Source organism: Amblyomma americanum, chromosome 6 (genome assembly GCF_052857255.1).
Source record: "Amblyomma americanum isolate KBUSLIRL-KWMA chromosome 6, ASM5285725v1, whole genome shotgun sequence".
NCBI classification, from domain to species: Eukaryota; Metazoa; Arthropoda; class Arachnida; order Ixodida; family Ixodidae; genus Amblyomma; species Amblyomma americanum.
Genome location: NC_135502.1, coordinates 40,393,597 through 40,417,285, shown reverse-complemented (window position 1 = coordinate 40,417,285; position 23,689 = coordinate 40,393,597). Strand labels below are relative to the sequence as shown.

The window sequence follows — 23,689 nt, the reverse complement described above, 5'->3', positions numbered from 1 at the left end:
TCTATATGTGGGATAGTGTTAGCAGCGCGGCAGATTGTTTCCATTTCGTACACTGTATGTTATTTCTGAAGTCGTAACCTGCACCGTAAGATTTCCGTACTCATTCTGCCTATTCCTGCCATGGTTTCCTGGTTTTATAACCGCGTCTCGGTTGACTGAGTATTTGATTGCAAACGTTCTATTGCGTGGAAAAATCGGATACTCTCGAGATGAGTTATATAACCATCTGCAGACAGGAAGGTCACGTGCCGGAGGGGAAGGTGTGGTGGGAAGGGTACAGGGAGTCTATATATAGCATGCAGGAAGTAACATGTCTGATAGCCTTGAAACGTCCTGTATTTTTGATTGTCAAGGTTACCCCAATCTAGGATCCTTGATCTAAAACCTATTTCAAGATATGTCATGGCTCCGCTGGGTTTTCAGAGCCGTGGGTCCAATCCCCCGTTTCGAGAGCATATATAAGTTAACGCTGCTGTTTCCAGCGTGTAAGGTTCTACAGTTCTAGAACGCCGCGGTTGAATGCCTTGCGCACATCTTTGACACACTTCCCGGGGGCTGTAATGAATCTGAGAAAGGCGTGCTGCCCGTTCGCTACAAGGAATTCAATATCCTCTTCACGTTAAAGCTGCAGTTGCATAGGAGCACCCGTTGCTTAGGAAGAATGAACCGCAGGGTTTAATCGTCTTGCGAGATATCGAATTTTGGATCATTCCAAATTCCATGGTCTACAATGGCTGCCGGCCGGTCTGTAAATCGGAGCAATATGTTTGAAGGTGCTCGAATTCATTAACAGGAATGGCAGGGTCTGGTGCAAGCAGTGGGTATCAAATTGAAAATTTATCTGCTTTATTTCTTTAGGAAAACCCTTTTATGTGCGGTCGGAGCTAAAGGGCTGATGTCTGCTTTCATTTGTAAAGCAAGGTTGGCCTAGTACCCTGGCGCCGTTAGCGATACTGACCACGACTGTCTCGCGTAAAGATCTTTTTCCTGTCTATCAGGTCTTTTATGTTGGCATAGTGTAAGCCCAAATTCGTAATCTATAAAGAGGAAAAGGTATCTCTATTAACCTCAAATGGACACTCAGGACAAACTAAGTTAGCCTGGATCGATAGACTACGGCGTTCGATCTAACGATAAAGAGACCACTCTCGCCGACAGCAGAGCTTTAATAAGCAAGAAAATGAAAACAAATAGAGAAATACAGGTGTCGCCATCGCCGGGATATTTAACAACTAAACTGCCTGCGTCGACACCGATTTGGGGGCACGGATCCCAGAGGCTATGCTACACCGCCATACACTTCAGAACGGTTTGGTTTATGGGGGTTTAACGTCCCAAAGCGACTCAGGCTATGAGGGACGCCGTAGTGAAGGGCTCCGGAAATTTCGACCACCTGGGGTTCTTTAACCACTGACATCGCACAGTACACGGGCCTCTAGAATTCCGCCTCCATCTAAATTCGACCGCCGCGGCCGTGATCGAACCCGCGTCTTTCGGGCCAGCAGCCGAGCGCCATAACCACTCAGCCACCGCGGCGGCTGCTCACTTCAGAACGGTGGGAACCAGTACTTCTCGGCGTAGACGTCACGAGTTTCAATCGAGTGGCGGTAAAGTTCTTAAATTCAATTTTTTTCGCCGATAAGTGCGTCTTTTGCTGCAGGACAAACTTCAGCATTGTCGGAAAGAGTCAGAGAATCAGTTTTCACTGAGAACATTAAGTGGATCAAGTTTGTCTTCAGTGTCCCGTTAAAAGGCATTCCCATGCGATCCACCGCAAGATATAAAGCTCCAAGCTGCACAGTCGTGACCAATATGAAAGGGAACAAACTTTTTGCACAAAATTGCGAATTTTCTAGTTATTTCTTCACTAAATTTAAGGATGACTTTTGGATATTATACGCCGCGAGGAAGACTATTTCGAAAAGTGAAAAAACTGTGCTTGTCGCGCGTGATTAGTCAGCAGTCAGTAAGTGAATGTTCACAATTTGCTCCCTGTCATATTGCTCACGACTGTACACGTGCACCTGCCGTCAAATATCTCTAGGCGACTCAATCCAGAGAGACTTTTATTGCCTGAGTTTTATGGGTGCTCTGCTTTATTCGCCAGTAATAATTAGGCTGCATACATATATTTCAGGATGCACGGCTTAAAGGCTTTGGTGAAATTGAATTTTTTCGCTGATATTGCCTTCCGTAAACTTCTGACTGCTGGCGTACATGCTATAACAGTTTACCTTATGGAACGTACAGTGGACAGTTATCAACTCCAAAGATGAGGCGGGCTTGATTTTATCATACAAGACCGAGTCTCAGTACAATACAGTCTCATTGCCACTGTACACAGTGACTTTTTCCGTTCGATACGTATCGCACTGCCCGAGTAACCTTAGGTTGCAGTTCCGGCTTACACTAGCGCATGTGATTGTGGTCGCTGCCTAGCATCAGAATCATCCCGACAAGAATTTTGTGTATTCCGGGGACGTTTACTTCCACACTGTTTCAGCACCGACCTTGGCAAACTCGGATTGCCTGATAGTTTCGCTTGGCATAAACTCAGTTGTGTGTTTTATATTGCGTTATTGCAATTTTATAACTCTTCTGTGCTGGACGAAATTCGATAGCACCTGGATTGGTGCTGTGGTGCTCGATCCAGAGGTACCCACTTACCTTCATTACATGATTTCAGCGTTCCAATGAGCAGAGGCAAAACATGCGGAATATCATCCGTATACAGTTAGTTGACCTTCGTTAACATGAACACGTTGGTTCCCGAGCAAAAGTGTTTATAAAGCGAGTCGTCCGTAGTGCATGGCTTGCAGTCGTGCCTTGTATATTTCAGATATATATTTGGCGCCAATGACAAGCGTTGTGCGGCCGTACATATACCACTGAGACCCAGCAGACTGAGGTGTGAAAACAAATTCACTTCAGCAGGACGCATTTCTTTTGTCGTTAATTCCAGGATTCCGAGCGATGACACGTTCTCTTCAGTATAGGTCCGTATAGTCTTGTGCATGGCTGGAGTAACATGAGGAGTAACTTGTTGATTCGGAAAAATTCTGAACTTGTCATGGCTAACTATAAGTCATGTCTAACTAAGGTTAACAATTGGCTGACTATAGGTCTTCGTATTTCGGCCAAAGCTTGGTCACCTGACTAGGTAGTTGGCATTCGGTTTAGATAGCATGCGCCATTGGTATCGCAAGCATTGGTAGAGAAACCATGCAGCGTCTCCATTTTGCGACGTCTATCATGGCCCCTAACTGCAGCGAACGCCGCTTCAGAGAATCGCAGTCTTCGTTTCTCATCTCGACTCGATTATACAAAATTTCCATGCGTGAAACAGGAACTCAGTCTTTCGATCGATAGGCTTAAGAAAATAAAGATTCACGGCAGTCGGTAGTGTCTTCGAACACAGTAGTTGTTGTCAGTGTAGTAAAATCAGCAAGCGTGCTGTTCGTGTGCGAAGCATTGGGGTTTTCCCGCGAAATTTGCCTCCTAAATGGACGTGCTGACCAATGCCGGTCACACTGCCGGCAACAACCGTCAATCGCACCATTAGAAATATTACTGGCCTCAGTAAGTGCGGCGTTTCGTGTACGTCAGGAAATCACTCAAATTTCACCATTCCGGTGCATTTTAATCAACCGATATTGGGTTTATAACTTCAGAGTGCTGCTGTTTCAAGCAGAACTCGCTTTCGCATCTCCATCGCGTACTGTTTGCTTGTTTGCATTAATCACGACGAAGCACTGCAGTCTCAAACTTTTTCATGCGCACCAGCGTCGTCTGTGCGACGCTCATTTATACTCATACATTGCCCGCAGTCGTCCTCGGTGTTTCGTAACCACAATCTTTTGTAATTTGAGACTTCCAGGCGTCAACAGCTGCTATACAACTGCCGCGAAAGTTTTTAAGCAAGTTACCTTGATACCTTTGCGCCTTTATCGGCAAATAAAATGTATGCCGTTCCCCCTGGTAGTATACCTCAACTCAGATATTCCCAGGTCATTCCTTTAGATAACGATATATATATATATATATATATATATATATATATATATATATATATATATATATATATATATATATATATATATATATATATATATATATATATTCTCTTTTTTCTTGCGGAGGCAAAAGAAAGCTGTCATTACCGGTTAATTAACTGCACGTAGCGCTCACTGCCGATGTCATCTTGGTGCACCCGTGTACCTCAATTATGTGTAACTTGGTAAGGGTAACTTGGGCATCTTATGGGTAACTTGGTAATGTGTAAGACACAAACATTGTGAAGTTTAAAAAAGAAAGGCAGTGATGGTCAACAACAGCATCCCATTGCTCGCGATGTGTTGTTTATAACTCCGCGTATCAAAAACTGTAAGCGAGGTCGAAATTTTAATGACCCGCTCTATTAAACAAGTCAGAGGCATCAACGTTCTTGCGCTAATTATTTCACCCTGTGATTTAAATGTTTTTTTTCTCACGTATGCTTTTAACCAAAATATGCATCATAAGACGTTGCTGCATGTTTCTGAACGCATGCATACAGAACCGCTGCGCAGTACATGGAGAACGGTTATTAAGGAAGAAGTGTTGGACTTAAAGGTGTAATTTTTTTTTTGTCTGTGTTCACGGGAACAGCCAGACTTGTGAAATATAGTTTATTAACGCTGACGAACCTAAATTTTTCTAAGGTCTGAAAAGGATAAAGAAAGTTGTCTTCGAGTAGAGAATCCCTTTTTTGACGCCCGATTGGACAGTTCCACTGGCTGTAATAGGCGCCAGTATTGTTGCAGCATAGCGATTAACATGAGCACGGAACACGTCCGTGGCTTTCAACAAATTTAGCTAAAAACTTTCCTGCCCACTCTCATGATTTTCGTGCAACGACGTGCTTTCGCATTCCGATTTTCCTGCATCAGGGTGTTGAAACGGTCACAGCATTCTTTCATCACCGTTGGCAGGGATTGCTCCTTGATGCATGCTCAAGTGGCAATTAAACTTCGATACCGCTATATCGCTTGCAAACAGCGGCGCTGCGAGCATCTGCGTAGTATGCTTTGTTATCAGTGTACGAAAGTCGCAGTTCAGGGGACAACAGTTCAAGATGGAGTAGGTTAAGCGTAACAGTTATGTAAAGATATTTTCTTTTTTTTTTTGTCGGGAGTCCAAATACCTGTAGCTGATCAAGCCGTACTAAAGAGCAGTGTCCCGTTAATCAGAGGAACTGATTAAGCAAAGGTTAATAATAATAATAATAATTGGTTTTTTGTGGAAAGGAAATGGCGCAGTATCTGTCTCGTATATCTTTGGACACCTGAACCGCGCCGTAAGGGAAGGGATAAAGAAGGGAGTGAAAGGAGAAAGGAAGAAATTGGTGCCGTAGTGGAGGGCTCCGGAATAATTTCGACCACCTGGGGATCTTTCGTGCACTGACATCGCACAGCACACGGGCGCCTTAGCGTTTTTCCTCCATAAAAACGCAGCCGCCGCGGTCGGGTTCGAACCCGGGAACTCCGGATCAGTAGTCGAGCGCCCTAACCACTGAGCCACCGCGGCGGGGCAGCAAAGGTTTGCCAGAAAGCAGTTTCAGCTTTGTACTTCGTAATGAGCTTTGCTTGAGGGAAACTTCAAAGGAGGGTGGTGTGGAGTACGTCTTGTGTACTTGAGCCTGTTATTGCATTCTATATATTCCTTGGGATCAATAGCCTCGCTGATACCTGAACTGATGCCCACATTCAGCTGCATGGCCGAGGTTGTGGTGCGTCGTGCCTGGCGATGACACCATAAGGGTAGCTTTATTGAAACACGTATGGGCGTTGAATGGCTGGTGTACAACAATCGAAAATGATGACTTCGTTCATAAACTGTTTTAAATCCTCGAAGAGAAGCCTGAATTTTTCAATTCAGCTAGAGGGGAGCGGGAAGGCACGTATGCAGTGGGAGCGATCATGCTACAGTTCGGCATGCTTTTCCCAGCAGACGTCGTCTCCCACATACACATAACACACACACAAAGACAGTTTTTGCAGACTTGCCCCCCCCCCCCCCCCCCCCGCGCACACACACAAAAAAATAAAAGGAAACCTGGTACCTGCATAGGAGAATGTATATTAACGCGCTGGCAATTTAGTGAAACCATGGAAACTGACGTGCATATAGTGATCACATAAACTGTGGCCACGAAAAAGGCCGACCGTAAAACTGATTTGTGCTAATGCGGACGGGACCCGCCGCGGTGGCTCAGCGGTTAGGGCGCTCGGCTACTGATCCGGAGTCCCCGGGTTCGAACCCGACCGCGGCGGCTGCGTTTCGATGGAGGCGAAACGCTAAGGCGCCCGAGTGCTGTGCGATGTCAGTGCACGTTAAAGATCCCCAGGTGGTCGAAATTATTCCGGAGCCCTCCACTACGGCACCTCTTCTTTCTTCTTTCACTCCCTCCTTTATCCCTTCCCTTACGGCGCGGTTCAGGTGTCCAACGATATATGAGACAGATACTGCGCCATTTCCTTTCCCAGAAACCAACCAACCAACCAATACGGAACGCCACACGACTGCCATACTTGGCAGGAATGATCACGACGGAAAAGAGAAGCTGAAGTGTAAGGTTTCATTAACATTAATTTTATAATTTCAGCTGTCAGGCAGAGCTGCGCGCGCGATCGTAGGTTCGGGTCCCTCACCTTTGATGGCGTATCATTTCCTTCATTCAGTTTTCGAGGTAGAAAAGTAAATAACGTGTATCGTTTCTCTGCGGCCAAGTAGGTTAAGCTTTCCCTGTGCTTTTCCAGGTTTCAGCGACTCTGCTTTTTGTTGCATTTAGCATATATGCCGCGTATAGGGTAGCGTTGGTTGTGAGGAGGACATTGCCATTAATTGTAGCAGCTTACGTGCACGAGCTCTTGTTGACTCAGTCTATACAGCGGAAAGAAATAGGTTTAGGTACAAGAAACACAGGTTTCCACAGCGGCGGTCTATACTCCTGTACCGACAGCCGACTCACGTAAACTTCGCCGAACACTACCTCGCGCGGCCTGCAGTGCATTATGAAAATAAAAATAGAAATAAAGATGCCAGTGGAGAGGAAGCCCGGGGGGGGGGGGGGGGGGGGGGCGTAGAAGGAGCGAGCAAGAGCCACTCTGCGTGCATATATACGCCAGCGCTCTCGTGGATTCCCGGAATCGGAGGCTGACTCGATCCACGATATGTGCCCCGTCTGGATGAGGAGACGTGATTCGTGGTAGCGCGCTCGAGCTGTCTATATTTAGCCGCTGTGCAACGCGGGCGCGTCTCCGAGCACTGTTGAGAAAACACTCCTTGCGTCACATATCCCGATCATGTGTGTACCGGCGCTTGGCGCAGGTTAACGAACGTGAGCGGTGGGGTATCGCTGTATTCTTGGACGGAGAATCCTCGCTTCGGTCATGGCGGTCGTCGTTGTGTTAACTGCTGGTATGCCTGCAGTGCTACCCAGTTACGATGCGGCTCGATGCCTCCAAAGGCGCGCCTTGTTGCCCAAAACAACAGATAGAAAAACGTATTGTTTTATTTTTTTTTCAAACATCGAGATCAATGCCCAGAGGGAATTATTGAGGGCAGGAATACACAATGCAGAAAAATCGCCCACTGCACAATGAAAGATGCGGACGTGTGAAAGACAGTAATGCATTTCTCTAAAAGCCACCGTGCAAAGTAAAGTAACAATAACAACAGTGTTGTGAATAAAACACAAAAGAATGCTTCACAGAAGAAAATAACCATTCACAGGTAGAATCACGGCGGGGCCTTCGCTCAGTTTCAAAAAAAAAAATAAGAGACGCAGGCAGAAAAGCAATGACAAATATTATTTCATGTATTTCAAGACAATTTAGCTCTGCATTCGGTCCATGATCTCAGGTCCACCAGTGTGCCAGTAATTACACTGGTATATGGCTGACTGACTGTGTGCACTGATTTCGCGAAAAAAAAAATCCTGCGTATGCATGAAAGAGCAAATTCCTTCTGCGTGATCGAGTACTACAGCGTACAAGTAATATGTAGGAAGCGAGTGTGCAGGAAGCAGATGGCTAATGAATTTCGTTTTAGGCGAAGACACCAAGGGAAACCATAAACTACTATATATATATATATATATATATATATATATATATATATATATATATATATATATATATATATATATATAATACACACACACACCTCGCGATTACTTCGTTATAGGCCGTTTTGACCGCGCTTCCAAGGTGAACCGTCATTCATTCGTTATATTCATTATTTCGTTATAAACCATTTCGTTATAGCGAGGTTCGAATATATATATTCCACATTTTCATACCTATATCTTTTAGCCACATCATTCGTTCTTCCCTATCTAAATACCGCGCCTGAGCACCGCCTGAATGCATGTCCCGCATGGCAGCTCAAGTATCCCGGGAAGATTTATAATTAGTAGAACTTTACACCGGCCAAAATTTTCGTATCGTGGTCAGCTAGCTGGGAGCATTTATAGTTCTTTTCCTTGAAGCGTGAAGCACCCGGCTTGTTTGCCAACCGTCAACAAACAACAATAAGAGCAAGTGGGGAATAGTACAGCGTGATGCCTAGACACTGTTGTTTCGGGATCGGCCACGGCTATTGCATCGGAGAGAATAAGGCTTCTCTTACGTCCCTAGCTTCGTGTTTGTTTATTTCTTTGGTTCGCCTGATTACCCCCCTGTGATAGCTCGAGCGAGCGTATACCTTCCACTGGCCAAGCAAATCAAGCGCGCGCTTGCGCGTGTCCTGTCTCGAGATAAGCGCATCGCGCTTGCACATATCGATCGCGAATTAATATATATACTTATCCGTGCTCTTGGCATAAACAAACACTAATGGCAGAATTTCCCCTCGGTTTCATCGCTTAACTGCCACGCACAGATTCAATGAGCGATGCTCATGTCTGTGGCCCATCGAGGCGTGTGTGTTTACGACTAATGCATGCATACCGATACGAGACTTCGTGCCGGACAGTGTGCTTTTGTGTATGTGGGGAAGTTAGCTGATGGATCCATTTGCGCACAGACGGCATTTGATCGTGCAATGATGGTTCCCTACGGCGATGTTGGCGAAGGAGCATGGTGGTATACTCGCGGCGAGAGATAACGCCAGGGAAAACAGTGAATCAAATCCTAGTATAAGTGCCCATACATGAGGGAGCGTGTCGCCGGTATTGCTGTGCGCGCAGAGTCGTATTGTATACAGTGTACGTGGTTACGTCTGTGTACTACATAAGGCGAAACTTCCACTGAACTCCTTGTTTAAAAATGTACTGTTTCAGTGTGCGTTGTTCCCTTCTGATTGCACCGCCCCGGTGGCTCAGTGATTTGGGCGGGCGCTCGGCTGCTGAGCCCGAGGACGCGGTTCGATCCCTGCTGCGCGGCGGCAGCGTTTCGATGGAAGCGAAGCACAGGACGCCCGTGTACTGTGCGATGGTCAGTGCACGTTAAAGAGCCCCCGGCTGTCGAGATTAATCCGGACCAGTACTACGCAGTCCCTCGTAGATATGTACTTTTGGCCGATGAGCCCCATATACCATACCATACCATACCATACCATACCATACCATACGATACCATACCATACCACACCTTCTGAGTAACCATACCAACAATAAGTCTTGAGAAGGAATAGCTCAAACACGGACGAAGGAAGCTCACAACAACGCTCGCCTCTGCGCTGTCTTCCTTTTCAAGGTGACCAAGCAACTAGCTGTATTCCTTTTCAAGGTGACCAAGCAACTAGCCTATAATTAACCATTCTCGACGGCTATACATATGCCCTGCAAAAAGTAGCGGGGTGGTGTCAAGGCTGCATCTGCACATTTATTTATCCTTTTTTTAATCGCACATTGGAACTTTCATATGTTTTTGTCTAATTTGTTTAAGAATGGCGTAAACAAGATTGGTCTAAAAGAGGTCATATAGTATAAGGGAAGGGAATAGAGGTGCTCGTTACGACATACGCGAAGGAAGCCAGCAGTCACCGAAATCAAGGAGCACATGTAGGGATGTTTTTTTTTTAATTTGCGGTGCTGATCAATGGAATATTAATAGCGTCATTATTTTATCGCATTAAGATAATTGATTAGAAAGCAGAACAAACAACGAAATGCCGGCGCTAGGATGCGAACCCACGAAATCTGAATTTGGCGTCCGGTGCTCTACCAACTGAGCTACGGCAACGGCTGTCCAATCTTCTGCTTTCGGTGCTATTCATGTGAAGTGTAACCTAACCGTGACAGTGTTCAACAGCGCTACGGTCGTCCACGGCCGTGGACGTAGTTACGTCCTGTATTACCGCGAGTGCCACGTGAAACGTGATCGAACGGTGAGGGCGGAAGCTGAACGAGAATCATCTTGCTACCTATGGCATCAGGGCTGCCAGAAACGAGGACCTCGGCAATCTCCGTAGAAGTGTGAACATAGCTCAAATCTGGACGTGCATTTCCTTCCGTCTTCACCCAGAAAATTTACGCATACACGCTTGCAGTGCCGCGAGCGATCCATGCTCGTTTGTATAGCTACAAAATTTCATGGAAAGCGTGAGCGGTGCGGAAAAAAAGCGTGTAAATAAAAAAAAACTTACTCTTAACTATGACGCACTTGCAGATTCAACTTTATCGGCATCTCCTGTTTTGCACGTGTACGACCGATTCGCACATGCAGGGCAAAACGTTTTTCCCTTAAGAATATGTTTTCCTGGCGTCTCTCGTATTCCATACACTTCTAGGCGAAATGCTAGAGGCCCGTGTACTGTGCGATGTCAGTGCACGTTAAAGAACCCCAGGTGGTCGAAATTGCCGGAGCCCTCCACTACGGCGTCCCTCATAGCCTCAGTCGCTTTGGGACGTTAAACCCCCATAAGCCATAAACCAAACTTCTAGAGCCGACTGTGCATCGTTTTTTCAAGCATTTGCTACTGTCTTCCTTTTTTTTAAATAGAGTTGTGTGTTAAAGAGGCTTTACCATCCCATGTTGACATCCCATGTTGATATCCCATGCAAAGCTCATCCAGTCCTTGCGTACTTTATAAGGGCGAAGAAAGTTTTCACACAACACAATGGAGACATATGTATGAACTCGTGACAAATTCCAGACATCGCACGTGCGCGCACGCACGCACGCACGCACGCACGCACGCACGCACACTCAAGTGTTTTTCTTTCAGTCTTTCTCTTTTTTGCCTCGTCAGCAGCTGCGTCGGAAGTGAACGTTTTTCTCACCGCGGAGTAATCCTGCCTCTTGTTATGCGCGTCTCTGGAAGACCAACCGTGCACTCCGGAGAACGTCTCTGTTGGCGAGAGCTCCCTGGAGGGCTTCCCCAGATTTTGCACAGGTGGTCTTCTCCTCCTTAAAATAAAAGAAAACCAGAGGGAGAAAGAGGAGACTCGGCCACACGCCGTCCCCGAGGAAGCGAGGCAGGCCGCACCCCGAGCTTGCGTGACTATTTAGCGTATAATGGCGACTCCTCCCACCGTGTTCGAGGATCTTGTTCGCGCTCCTCTGTCATTTTCCGCAAGACAAGCGGGTCCCGCGAGAGATTTCTTTTTTTTCTTGATCCTTTGCCATCCGCGTCCATTTTTCCGCTCTCTCTCTCTGCGTTGTAATCCCTTTGCTTTTTTGTTTTGTTTTCCTGGGCCGGTTCTCTGTTCGCTCTTCTTTTCTGTTCTGGGGCGAGCCGCTATCTCCAGCTGCCATCGTTTCTTGCGCACGAAGTTTTGTCGGCGGGACCTCCGCCGCCGTTTGTGCTCGGCGGCTTCTGTCTGAGGCGTGGAGTCGGCGGAACGGGTGACGGCTTTTGTGTTTGCCCTCGCCAGTTTCTTTGTTTTTTCTTTTTTTTCCCTCGGCGATGTCCATGTGTGTACGAAATCTTGGGAGGGAAAACAGGCAGCCTTGCTTTGACGGCGATGCAATGGGCGTGAAACGGTTTATTTGAGTTTCTTGGGCGAATCACGTAAAGTTCCGGCCTGTTCGTTTCACGTCGTGGTAAGGGCATGTTAAGCACTAGCTTTTTTTTTTGCCGTGTGTCTCTCGGCAGGCCGTTGTGCCAGGTTTAACCGCAGATGAGACATTTTCTGTCGAACAGTTTGACGCGACATTTAAAAAGTGCATTCTGTTGAGTTCGCGATTCGCGTATCGATAGGCCGAAGTTTATTTCGAGATAGGCAGTGACACTGATTCAGTCTGTTCGGAATTATTAATGAGGAATGAAGTCTTTGCTCGTCGCATACCTAGCAGTTCTGGACAAAAGCATTATTGAGCGGGGAAAAAGTTTGAGCGCAAATTTTTCGTATATTGTAAGCTTTCACTATAACAATCAATATAGCCGCTGATCTCCTGTCGGCACGGTTGCATTTTTTTATGCTATTAACGTATTTTCTATCGTCAAAAGCGTTCTTCATTAGTTTTCTATGGCAGTATTAGCTGCTCGATGCGAGCGATAGAAACACTATGAAAGAAAAATTTTGCTACATATCGGAAGAATGGACCATTACCTTCTGTATTTCTATACCGGTACCTTACAATTTTGCAATTTCCAAAATTTTTGTCCACGAATATTGGGCATGAGTCGTTCGAAAGGTGACGTTAGCGAGCGTCATTCTGCCGGGCTCCTAAGGCTTCGCGGAATAGCGAAGTCTCTTTCTATGTGTCGAGGGTTCATGTTTCTGCTGCTGCTATGAACTAGGCCAAGCACGTGTTCTTAAAGAAATGAAATACGTTTAACCTTCTGTTACAAAAGAGCCCTTAGCTGGAAGTCGCGCTACGGAGATGCGATGTCGTCCACTGGCTAAGGAAGCGATACTTTTATATCATCAGAGAGTGCACAGCGACTTGCGAGTCCGAACGATTTGTCTGACATTCAAGAGCTGTCGGCTGCGTCATATGAGCTCCTCAAAAGTATACACTATATACTGTCGAAGGTGCTACCGGTTCCAAAGCATCAGAACTGCTCTTTCTGTAACCATAAGTTTTGTTTGTTTGTAGCCTTGTGTAATGCCCACGGGCTTAAGGTTTCAATGAATGAAATAAATAAAAATAAAAAAAGAAAGAAAAGGGGGAAGGAAATGCTTTGATGTGAGTCTGCGGCTAGAGACCGAATGTTCTGCATTCCGTACGCCTAAAGGAAGCCTGAAAGGTAGCGCAGAGTGTCTTAGCCGCAGTTCTAAACAGCTGGAAGAAGCGTTCGAAGCGTTATTGGCGGTACCGTGTTAGGCTGACATCCTTTTTTTTTTATGAATGTGAAAGCATTAGATGGCTCTTCGACACGAAAACCTGGCGTCGCCAGTGGCGGCGTTACAAAACACGATTGTTCGAAACGGTGTGACGTCATCAGAGGCGGGAAAATACGAAATGTTGACCAGTAATAGTCAGTACTACTGCTTACAACCGCACGAACTACAAAGGAATAGAGTAGAATGAGAAAAGAATGTGAATAAAATGCATTTGATTGTGAGGCGACTCCGACCTCGACCGAGGCCATTGCCATTGAGACATCGCTCATCATTGCTTACTATATATTATATGTACCCCTAGAATGGAGCACCAACTTGCCCAGTGATGTGGTTTCGGGTCAAAGACTGTGACTGATCGAACTGTCGCACAAGTACGGGGCCGGTTGCGTTCGAATCTACGTGAGATGTAGTATCGAACTGCTAGTCGTAACGTGAGTCAGCCGTGTCATACGGGAGTCGAACCGTCGACCAACAAATGCAACGGTGTCTGTGAGAGCATGTTGGCCCCGTTTCACAAGCTCGTTGGTGGGCGCAAACCGATGCTAGGGCATTGTCACACGTAATCAGTGATTGAGCGTACCCCTAAATTATTTTTGTTTCGCCTCTTATTCCTCAGTGGAATGTAACGTGGTCGAAATATTCCGTCGTCGTTGTCACCTTTCGTCCTTATTCGTTACAAGCCTCGACCTACTCTGCTGTACTTAAAGTGCCCCTTCTTGCAAATGTTTACCACTTCGAGTTCTGCGAAATCAAGATGTCGGCCTTTACGGTGAGTAGCGCGTGACGTCCGCGAACGAAACCAACTGTTTTGCCGATAAATATTATTACTCTTTTTCCATATAGCTTCAAATTTGAAAGTGGCGCTGTCATCATTTTGTACTCCGGTCTTGTGTATGCTGTCTTTGAGAGCTAACCACAAGCCAATCGAAGCCCATCAATACTCGGGCACTCATGTTGTTTTCTGCCTGTTTCATACAGTACAACTCAGTCGAAAGCGAAGGGGCCCGAATATATTCGTCTACCGATCAAAGTCGTCCGATAGAGGCGGGAAATCCGAAACTGACCTCAATGAGGTCCTATTCGTTTTTGTTAACTTTATGTTCGGCTTATGCCGGGTCCTCCGAAGCTTATGCATGGATACAGACGCGATTCAAAACATGTGGAAAGATTCTTGACCTCGCTCGTTACCTTCGAGCAGTGGGCTCAGTTTTACGGGTCGCTAATCACTCCGTGCTCTCGTTCGCGCCTGTCCTTGTCTCCTCACCCCGTAATTTTCCGTCCCAGGCCTCTCAGTGCTTGCTGCTCAGCAGAGGTTGCTGTACTTGCGTGCGAGCGTTCTCTTTTGGGAATGCCGTCGCTTGCGGGTCCCCTTATACGGAACCGGGAATTCCCCCGCGCGCATTCGACTGCTCCCCCCCACCTCCCGTGATAAGTGAAAGCGAAGTCGCGGCACTTTCGTCTGACCTTGTTCCGAGGGCCCCCCTCCTTGGTTTTGTTCCCTCCCGTCCGCGTTGACCCGGGAAGGTATAACCTCTCCGTGTACGAGCCATTGTTGTCGGCGCACCGTGCGCGATTTCCGTTCGCGCGCCCCGTCCTGGTACCGCGTTTTACTCTCTATTACGCATAAACATGGCGCTCTGCGAGGCTTCATCTCTTGGGGCGGACGTCCAAAGTTCTTGTGTATCGTTTCGCAGACAATATCAGCCATCCAGTGCCGGGACCTGATTCCTTGTCGCAGTGGAGCTTGCCTGTCATTCCGCGGTGTTCAGGGGTCAGTATACGAAGAGCTCGTCTAGGGCCGAATCGATATGGCCTCCTTCGCAGATATTGGAGAGTTTTAGCGCAGCGGGACGGCCGTACGGCAAATACGGTTGCCATTTGCAACGCTGCCGGGCTTGCCTAGTCACACCTGCCGTGCGGTCGCAGTTAAGCGCACTTACCGTGTGTAGCATACGCGGCAGTGCTAAAAGTCTCAATTTTCGTCGATAAACGAATAGTTGCAGCAAAATTCGCTTATCGGACTCGTGAACACGTCGTCGCGGTCTCTGTCGCACGTTGCTCTCAATGCTGAGTCTCTTGGTTGACGTCTACGAATGACGTCACTCGGGCCAACCAGTCGCACGCGGGATCAGCGAGCGAATACTTCTTCCAAATTTCGCTGTGCCATTTGCACGAAGTAGTGTGACAGAATAATACTCCAAAGTTGCCGAGTTATGCCGCAGCCGGCCGAAGTACGCAGGGCAGTACGGGCTTGAGCTGATCTGGCGGAACGCAGATTTTTATGCGATGGGTGTAACAGCCAAGAAAACGCGGCACCGTCCCCCGGAAGGGGTCGCCTTTTCCGCTTCCCCGTCTCGTCGTCGTCGTCAGAGGAAGTGCCGAGGACAACGAACCAAGCCGGCGATTGCAACGGTGTTTCCGAAAGGAAAAATGCGCTCTCGTTTCCCTCCCGACCCCCCCCCCCCTCCCCCCTCTTTCCCGGCTCCTTTCTCCTTACACAACGGGGAGAACGGTAGCTAAGAGGCCGAGAGGGAGACGAGGAAGAAGAGTCTAGAGCAGGCACGTGGTGAACGCGGAAAGCGCACTCCCGAAGCGGGGGCAATGGGCCGACTAAGAAAAGGGTCTCCTTCCCCCCCACCTCCCCATTTTCTTTCCTTTCACTGTAGGGCGCTGATCTATTTTTGCCCTCTTCACGCGGCGCGCCCTTGCGGGCCTCTCCTTCCGCGTACCGCGGGAACAACGGGAAGTGAAAGGGAAAGGGGGAGGAGAAAGCGGGCCACGCGGAAGCGCTGCTGGAAAAAGGAAGGAAGCTTTCCACCCGTGTCTCGGGAGGAGGGCCAGACCTGGCTTTCTTCTCGGGGCTGTCCGCGGCGGCGGGATGAGTGTGCCGGCGCGCCCCACAAACGGAGGGCCACCCGGTGGCTTCGTTTTCTTTTCTCTGTTTTTTTCTTTCTCTACCCTGTCCGGGCCATTGTGCCACGCTCGCTGTCGCGCTCTCACGTGGGAGCACTTTGCGAAGAGCGCGCCGGCGGAGGTTGCGCGAGCGCTCATGTCTCGCTGCTGTCCCGATCCGGCTGCGCGGATTTTCTTTCGCGCGCGGCGTTTGATGTCTGCGGTGAAGCGTACTTTCGCCGCCGCTGTCACCCCCCCCCCCCCCCTTTTTTTTTCTTTTTTTTTTTTACCGACGAGTTTTAACGGAAAGTGAGAGGGCTGTGAGAAGAGCGGAAAACTCTGGCGGCTGGAAACTTGAGCGCATGTGGAAGTACGGGCCTTTTGTGTGGGTGTTTGTAATGCAATAATTAAGGCTGAGCACGAAGGGGTTTAGGGCAGCTTTGAATTCGAAAAGCAGCGCTGCTTGACGATAGTCTAGCAGAAATGTGGCCGTGAAATAAACTTGAAGTTAAATGGAAAGCAGCTGCTGATCGGGGGCCTAATACACTAACTGTTAAAGCGTACCAATAACAGAGGGATAAAAAAAATAAAACCTGCGGGTGTGTATTTGAGGAGGGGGGAAGGTGGCGGGATTAGGACGGGAAAAGTGGCTGGCGGCCGTTCGGTGTATTCCGGGGGCTTATCGAGAGGACTGGATATTGACATCACGACCGGTGTGACATCAGTGTGGCTGTTAGTTTGGCTGGCGATTATAATTGTGATTTTACGAGAGAATTTCGGTTCAAACTGTGAAGGCAGACAGGCGTTTGGACTGGCAGTTCTCCTAAGAAACATGATTGCAGTCTTCGACGTTGCTATGCGTAAAGAGACTGCTGACGCCGAACTCGATGCGTTTAGTACTTACAGCGGTCTGCGAGCACTGTACGGTGCATGGCGCTTGTACGGTAAGGAGCGGACCAATGTTTTATCAGCGGTTCAATAATCTCAATGATTCAGTTGAGAGGCGTCGGAGGTATTCGCAAACAGCGTTAAATCACTAGGAATCGATTTCCACGTGACTGCTTTGAATCAACGCTATATGTGTGTCTTATAACCTTGTTAGCAGCTCCGTGCGTTCAGTCTTGCCAGACCTCATCGCGGACTGCGATTGGTTTCTTCTCATCTCGACCCCCTCCCGCTCTTTCGCGTGCTTTTTTTTTTTTCAGTCTGTGACCTGTCTTTTTTCTCGCGGTATTAAAAGCTGCGGCTTCACGGGGCAGCGCTCACGTACCAAATGTAAATGCTAGTCTGATTAAAGGGAAGAGGCAGTAAGGCGCTTTGAGCTTCTTGGCTTCGTGGAAGATAAAAGAACAGCATCGTGGATGTTTGATACGCGGGTCCGGGCCCGCGCGCGAAAGCTGGTCCGAGCAATTTCTCGCAGCTCCTTTAAGTTTATGGGCACGGTGTGCGTCTTTACCTGCGGTTCTTACTGTCGGAGGGGAATGAAAGAGAACATACGCCCGTATATTCTAGAAAAAGGTACTTCTCTTGTTTTTCTTCTTTCTTATAATCTCATGAAACTGGCATTCCGCACACACGGCTAAGTCCGGTCCCGAAAAAGTGGCAGTACATTTTTCTTCACAGTGCTTTTCAGCACGTGAACAATGACTGCGCAATTTAATCCTGTGTTCCCAAGCGCGCCTTTGAAGTGAGCGAAGAGAGGGGAAAAGAATAGAGAGAAAAACGTAATAGCTGCCGTGGCTTCTGAACGCGCGTGCCATTTGTGCGGTTCAGACTAGTTGATTATGTTCACGCATATATAAAGCGGCTTTCCGTTCTAAACAATCGCACTTTTCGTTGCAGGGCTGTGCGCGTCGTGATTGACGGGACAAGGTCTACGAGTTGCGTGGATCGTCGTACAAGCTTGGATATACAAACGCCATTGCTTCATCTTTTCTGCATTCCGGTAAGTCACGCCTGTTAACAATGTGGAGTTTCTCGACGCCTATATAGAATACCGCTGCATACACGACGTGGCTTTCCCGCAACACTAATGAATGTATGCTCCTTAATGGGTTGATATTGGCTGAAGTGTTACTATACCTGTGCGTTTCCTGTTGTTGTATTGCAGATAGACGTTGCACGCTGAAGGAATGATCGGCTTTCAGCCATTCGCTTACTATCACTGTCGCACTCTGCATGTTCGGCGTGTATAGAAGGTAGATAGATAGATAGATAAAGAGGAGGAGGGAAAGACAGGGATGTTAGCCAGAAAGGGGTTCCGGTTGTCTACCCTGCACTGGGGAAGAGGGATTAAGGGACTAAAAGGAGGAAGAGAGAAGGGGAAAAAGGCATAACACACACACGCACACACACAACACTGTCACAATTTGTCACTCAATCCAATCGCTCTCAAGTAGGCAAAGAGTGCCTTGTATGCATTGAGGGCAGTCGACTGCTGTGGCCACGGACCGAGGATCCTTTGCTCGGTTAATGGGCGAGGATCGAGGCGGTCCAGGGCACAACACAGTGTATGTCTTGCACTCGCAAATGCAGGGCACTCACAGAGAAGATGAGCGATGGTCTCTTTATTTAAAAGTACATGGCTCACACAAGTTTGAAATTCTTGCGTCTCATTTACTGCGTAGTCTTCGCGCTTCATTGTGGGTATTTTCGTCATTCGCCTTCGCGTTCTCTCATTCCCACTCTTCGCATTTACCGAGACTGCACGCCTGCGAGGCTGTGACGGGAGAAGATCCGCGCGAAATCGACCCTCGCAACGAAACGCGACTTCCCACGCGCGCACTTGCAACAGCCGTTTGCTCGCCGGTACGCATGTATTGGGCTCTCTATTATCAACGCGACAAGAAACTTACACCGTATCCCACGCTGTGTCTATGTTTAGAAGCAAAGCCCGCATGTGATCTGTGGCGAATCGCAGTTTCCATCCGGGTTTATTTTGCTTTTCACCTCCTTAGCAAAACTTGCCGTTTACATAGTGTTTGTTTCGGTGTATGCCGCTTGAGTCTATAGTTCGCTGTTCACGAAATCAGCAGAATTGTTGGGCTGTGCCGTACGCCACAAGGCGCGGTAGTTTTGGTCAAACTCCTTAAGACCAAAGACGCTCTGCCAACCGTGCTTTCTGCGCTTCTCGCTATCTCTTCTTGTTTTGCCATGGCGGCCGTCTTGCTTAAAATCGTTCAAAAATAAACGTGCCGTGTTTCGTGAGGCGTTTCGAGAATGACTAAAAAGACTCGCGTACTCAAAGCGTTCGATTCAATTAATGCAGAAACCTATATATAGAACCTTGCTTTTCATTATAGCGACCGCGCATGAACGAAATTTCAATGACCCATTATTTCTCGAGGCAGAAGAGGCAACACGAGCTTTCATTTTGCCAGAGCAATTAAAGTCACTTCCCGCTTGAGCGAGTGCATGCGTGCATTCTTCCAGCGTTTTCTATCCGCGCATATTTTACAGATCAAAAAAACTTTTTTCTTTCTTTTTTTCCCGATCTTTAAATTATCGAAGGCATGTCTATATATAGCCTCAACTGGGCTCCGCCGTGGTTGTCTCTTGCCGTTCAACTTTTCATTTCTACATTGCTAAGACAGTTTACTCTACGCTATAGCGTGGAAGTGTTACGTACACCGACTTATCAGATTTGGCTTTCAAGGGGCAGTACACGTTTATTTCCTAATATCAACCTTTACCGTTCAAACGTAGCGAGTTGATGTTGCGGTGAATGTAGTTTTTGGTGTATATACATTCCAATGTCGACAATTCGAACTCGAAGAGGACAGCAAATTTGATGAAGTTATGCGCGGCGTTAGTCTCGGGATCCCCCTAATACACGGGCTGTTGACGTGCATGGTCAGTGCGTCGGTTCGAATAAGCCGGAACTTCGAATTAAACGAGTTCCAATAAACGACTCTTCACCGAGGCGCCGTGCAGGCCAACTCGTCTTTTAGAAGCGTGCGCTTTCGCGCGGTTCAATGCTTCGCGCGCACTCGCTGGTCGTTGTCTGACGCGCGTCTGAACCGCGTGTGCGTCTGTGCGCGGCTGCTGATGCCGAGTTTTCGAGCCACACTCGCTTATGTCGCTCGGCGTGCAAACGCCTTCGCTTGCCCGCGTCGAACCGCTTGCAGTGAGCCGTGCGTGCGTGCGCGCACGCACGCACCGACGGTATAGTGCCCTTGCCGGTCAAGGGCTGACTGTACTTTGCATACTGCAGTTTCGACGTTTTTTTTTTTTTATCGGGAAGCATTTATCGGGCTTCTCTAAACACTTGTCTGAGTGAGCCGTATACGACGTGATTTTGCTGATGCCTATCCACAGTGCATGGGAAACGCTTACGGACGTGAGGCATGCACGTCAAGATATGCGACGTCTTCACGGCACTACTTTCGTGAAAACATTATGCGCCTATAAGATACGTACTCGAGAAACTGTATGTAACCCGCCCGAATGGCTTTGGCTGCTGGATAAGTGCACTTCCTTGAACGCATTTTAATGCTACTATAGCCTAAAGTGGCCTGGAATTTTCTTTTTCAAGATTATTAATCTTATATTTGCTCTGTTTACAAGATACATCCATTGCTGCCAAGCCGGTAATTACTATAAAAAAACGCGATAAAACAAAACGCTACTAAGGTTGGCGTATAATTGAAGGGGAATGAGTAGAAAAATAAGTAAGCCTCAGTATAGTTTCTATGGCGCCTTTCTAATAGAAACATGTCTCAGTAGATATATGTATTTGTGAGCTTCCGAAAACCTTACTAAGAACACTTTTGAGACATAACCTGCCAACGAGACAGCCAGTTTTCTTTCTTCTAATACCTACTTCCCTGGGGTCGTCCCTTTTCTGACAAACTTGCTATAGCGAAGGGGAAATGTCAGGCTACGCCTCGCTGATGAATTGATGAAAGCGCCGCAGCTAGATGCGCGTTGGTGAGAAGTTCTCGGTGGGTTCTGTAGAGGGTTGGACGGTGGCCGCGCGTGCAAGACCTATTTCTTGCTGGATACGACCATGGTCGCGTGATCTTTCTTTTATAGCCTTCTGCTTCCGGAAACGTCTACGGCAACCGCGTAAAAGCCGCCTTGTAGTGCAGCTAAGGATACTTGCCTGCCCAGTGATGAGCGAACCGTCAACGGTGAACCTCAATAGAACCTCGTTATAAGAAATATCGGATATAACGAAAGAATGATGATTCCCCTTGGAAGCTTGGTCAACACGGACTGTAACGAGGTTACGGTTATAGCGAAGTAATCGCGGGGCCCCTTCAACTCCGTTATAACGAGGTTCAACTGTATATAGTTGGTGCCTGATTTTTACGGAGAGCGGAGAGAAAACATAAGACGAACCACAGAGGGCAGGTGGTCGCCCTCTTTGGTTTCTCTTAAGTTCGCGCTCATCTCTTCACGAAAAAAAAAAAATCCAAATAAGTAGTTGAGACAATCTGGCTGTCTTCCGGCTGCCAATGTTTGCGACCACGCGACGGCTGATTTTTGCGGGCTGATTTTCCGCGTCTTGGAAATAGTCAGAAAGGTGCTCTTTGCACAAAGTTTCTATACCGCAGGAGTTCCGGATTGGACACGTTCGATTCTGTGCCGACCTTCGCTTTACTAAATAGCGTTTACTTGTCGTGACTAATATCCTAGTTGTTGTCTATAGCAATATGTAATAGGGCGTGCCCAAAGTCGACACTCTGGCTGGCGGTTCTGACACAATGCGAAAGGAGGTTGTCGTATATACGACTGTGACCTGCTGTCGTTTTTTACAGCGGCCATAATCTTTTTCTGAAACTTGACGCTCCCAGGTTTAGGGCCTTGTTGAACTTTATAAAGTCTGATCTTTCTACTTTTCCTTTCGACGTTTTAATGACTCTGCTGATCATGCGGTGCTTTTCACACAGCTCGAATGAATAAAGAAGTAAATTTTAAACCTGTAGTGTTATCCAGGGGAGCGGGGGGAGGGGGGATAAACCCCTAGCTTAACTTTGCTTTCATTGCCAAGGTGTTGGTGACAAGCTTATAACGTTGTCTCCTAAAGGCCTTGAGTGTGAATTCCCCAGCAATAGGAAATATGGGACCTGATTACTGCGTCCTACATTAATTTTGTTTTAGCTATTTGTTTACAGCACTTTTTGCACAGTCCACGCATACAGTCTATCGACAGCTGTGGGCTGCCTACTGAAATGTTTATAAGGGAGCTATAACCTGGCCCGAGGGCGTAATGCTGCAGTCTGAAACACTCAGATCCAAGCAGGCTGCGAAATGATAGGCGCACTATAGCCAGGGACTATTAATGTCCCCTTGAAACCCAAACATCAGCAAGAGTGCGTGGTGGCCGCTTTGACAGCGCACGCGGGATACCCACGTAAATCTCTTCGGCCGTCCGCTTTGTTTTGCTTAGCGTCAAAGGAATCCCACGTGTTTCCGCGGTGAGAGCCCCGCCCAGTAGCAGCAGGACCGGGGATCGATCCGTTGACCACGCCCCTGGCTGGTAATCTTTGTCGACTTGCGAGTTATGATAGCCTGGGCCGAGGGTGTTCCACTCCGTTCCCCGCCCTCTGTCCCTCGCTGTTCAACCCTTTCTTTCGAAGCATTCGCGTATAATTGCGGCTCGCTTGTCGGAGGCTTCCGCCGCTGGAGGCCGCCTGTACCGTTAATCTTCGTTACACACACGGCGGAGTGAAACGCCCGCGGGTTCGAACGGGGCAGTTCGCGCGCGCCAAGGTGTTCATTAGGGCGCTTAAAACGCACCGCCCCACCCTGTGGTCGAAGCGCTGCTCTAAACTGCGCGGCGCCAACTTATCGACGCGGGCTCCTTGTAAGGTCCCGGCAGGTGGCCAGACGCCTGCGCACTCTCTCTCGCAAAGCCAACTCCTTCGCCCTCTCTCTCTTTCTCTCGTTTTCTTTATCTTTTTTTTGTCCAGAGGGCGATATTAATGCGCATTAGCGGCAGGCGTCGTCGCTGCGAAATTAAAAGGCTGTGCGAATCTCTAGCACTATAGATAGGCGAGGGCTGTCGTTTGGTCTCGCTATATGGAGCCCTGTCGCTCCTAAGGCTTCCCTATAGGAAAAGACGGCCTACAGTCGCATGTTGAAACGCGTGGAAAATATTTTTGAAGTTGACACGCTGCAGAGGTACGTTAAAATAGAGCAGGTTATTGCAGCGCAGCGATTCCAAAGACAGCATTTTGCAACAGCTGACCCACCACATGGAGCTAGTTCTCTGCTAATGAAAAAAAAAAAAAAAACGTTTCTCCATAAACGCTGCGCTCTATAGTAGGTTTACTCGTGCGGCGTCCGCAGGCTTCATTCCGTCTGCGGCACTCTTTTGCAGTACAATCGAAATTCTGTCTGTGTGAGAAACGCCCGCCGCCAAATCCACTTCGCTACAACGAAGAATGCGATGTATGCATACAGTCTGTGCGTACTCCATTGATGCGTCGACCGTAAAGGTACGACACTTGCCAGCACACGGAAGGAAGGGTGCAGGAATATGTCATTAGTGTCCTTGTAATGGCACACTCTAAA

At 47.9% G+C, this 23,689-nt stretch overlaps 1 protein-coding gene across 2 annotated transcripts in view; it reads left to right on the top strand.

Annotated features, from left to right (window-relative positions):
- The window catches only part of LOC144136660 (uncharacterized), a 227,895-nt gene extending 204,502 nt beyond the window's left edge, over nucleotides 1–23,393 (top strand). For both annotated transcript variants that reach the window (XR_013315655.1, XR_013315654.1), the window contains 2 exons: nucleotides 18,011–18,357; nucleotides 18,725–23,393. The gene's annotated coding sequence lies outside the window, so the exon portion shown is untranslated. The remainder of the gene's footprint in view (nucleotides 1–18,010; nucleotides 18,358–18,724) is intronic.
- The last annotated feature ends 296 nt before the right edge of the window (nucleotides 23,394–23,689 follow it).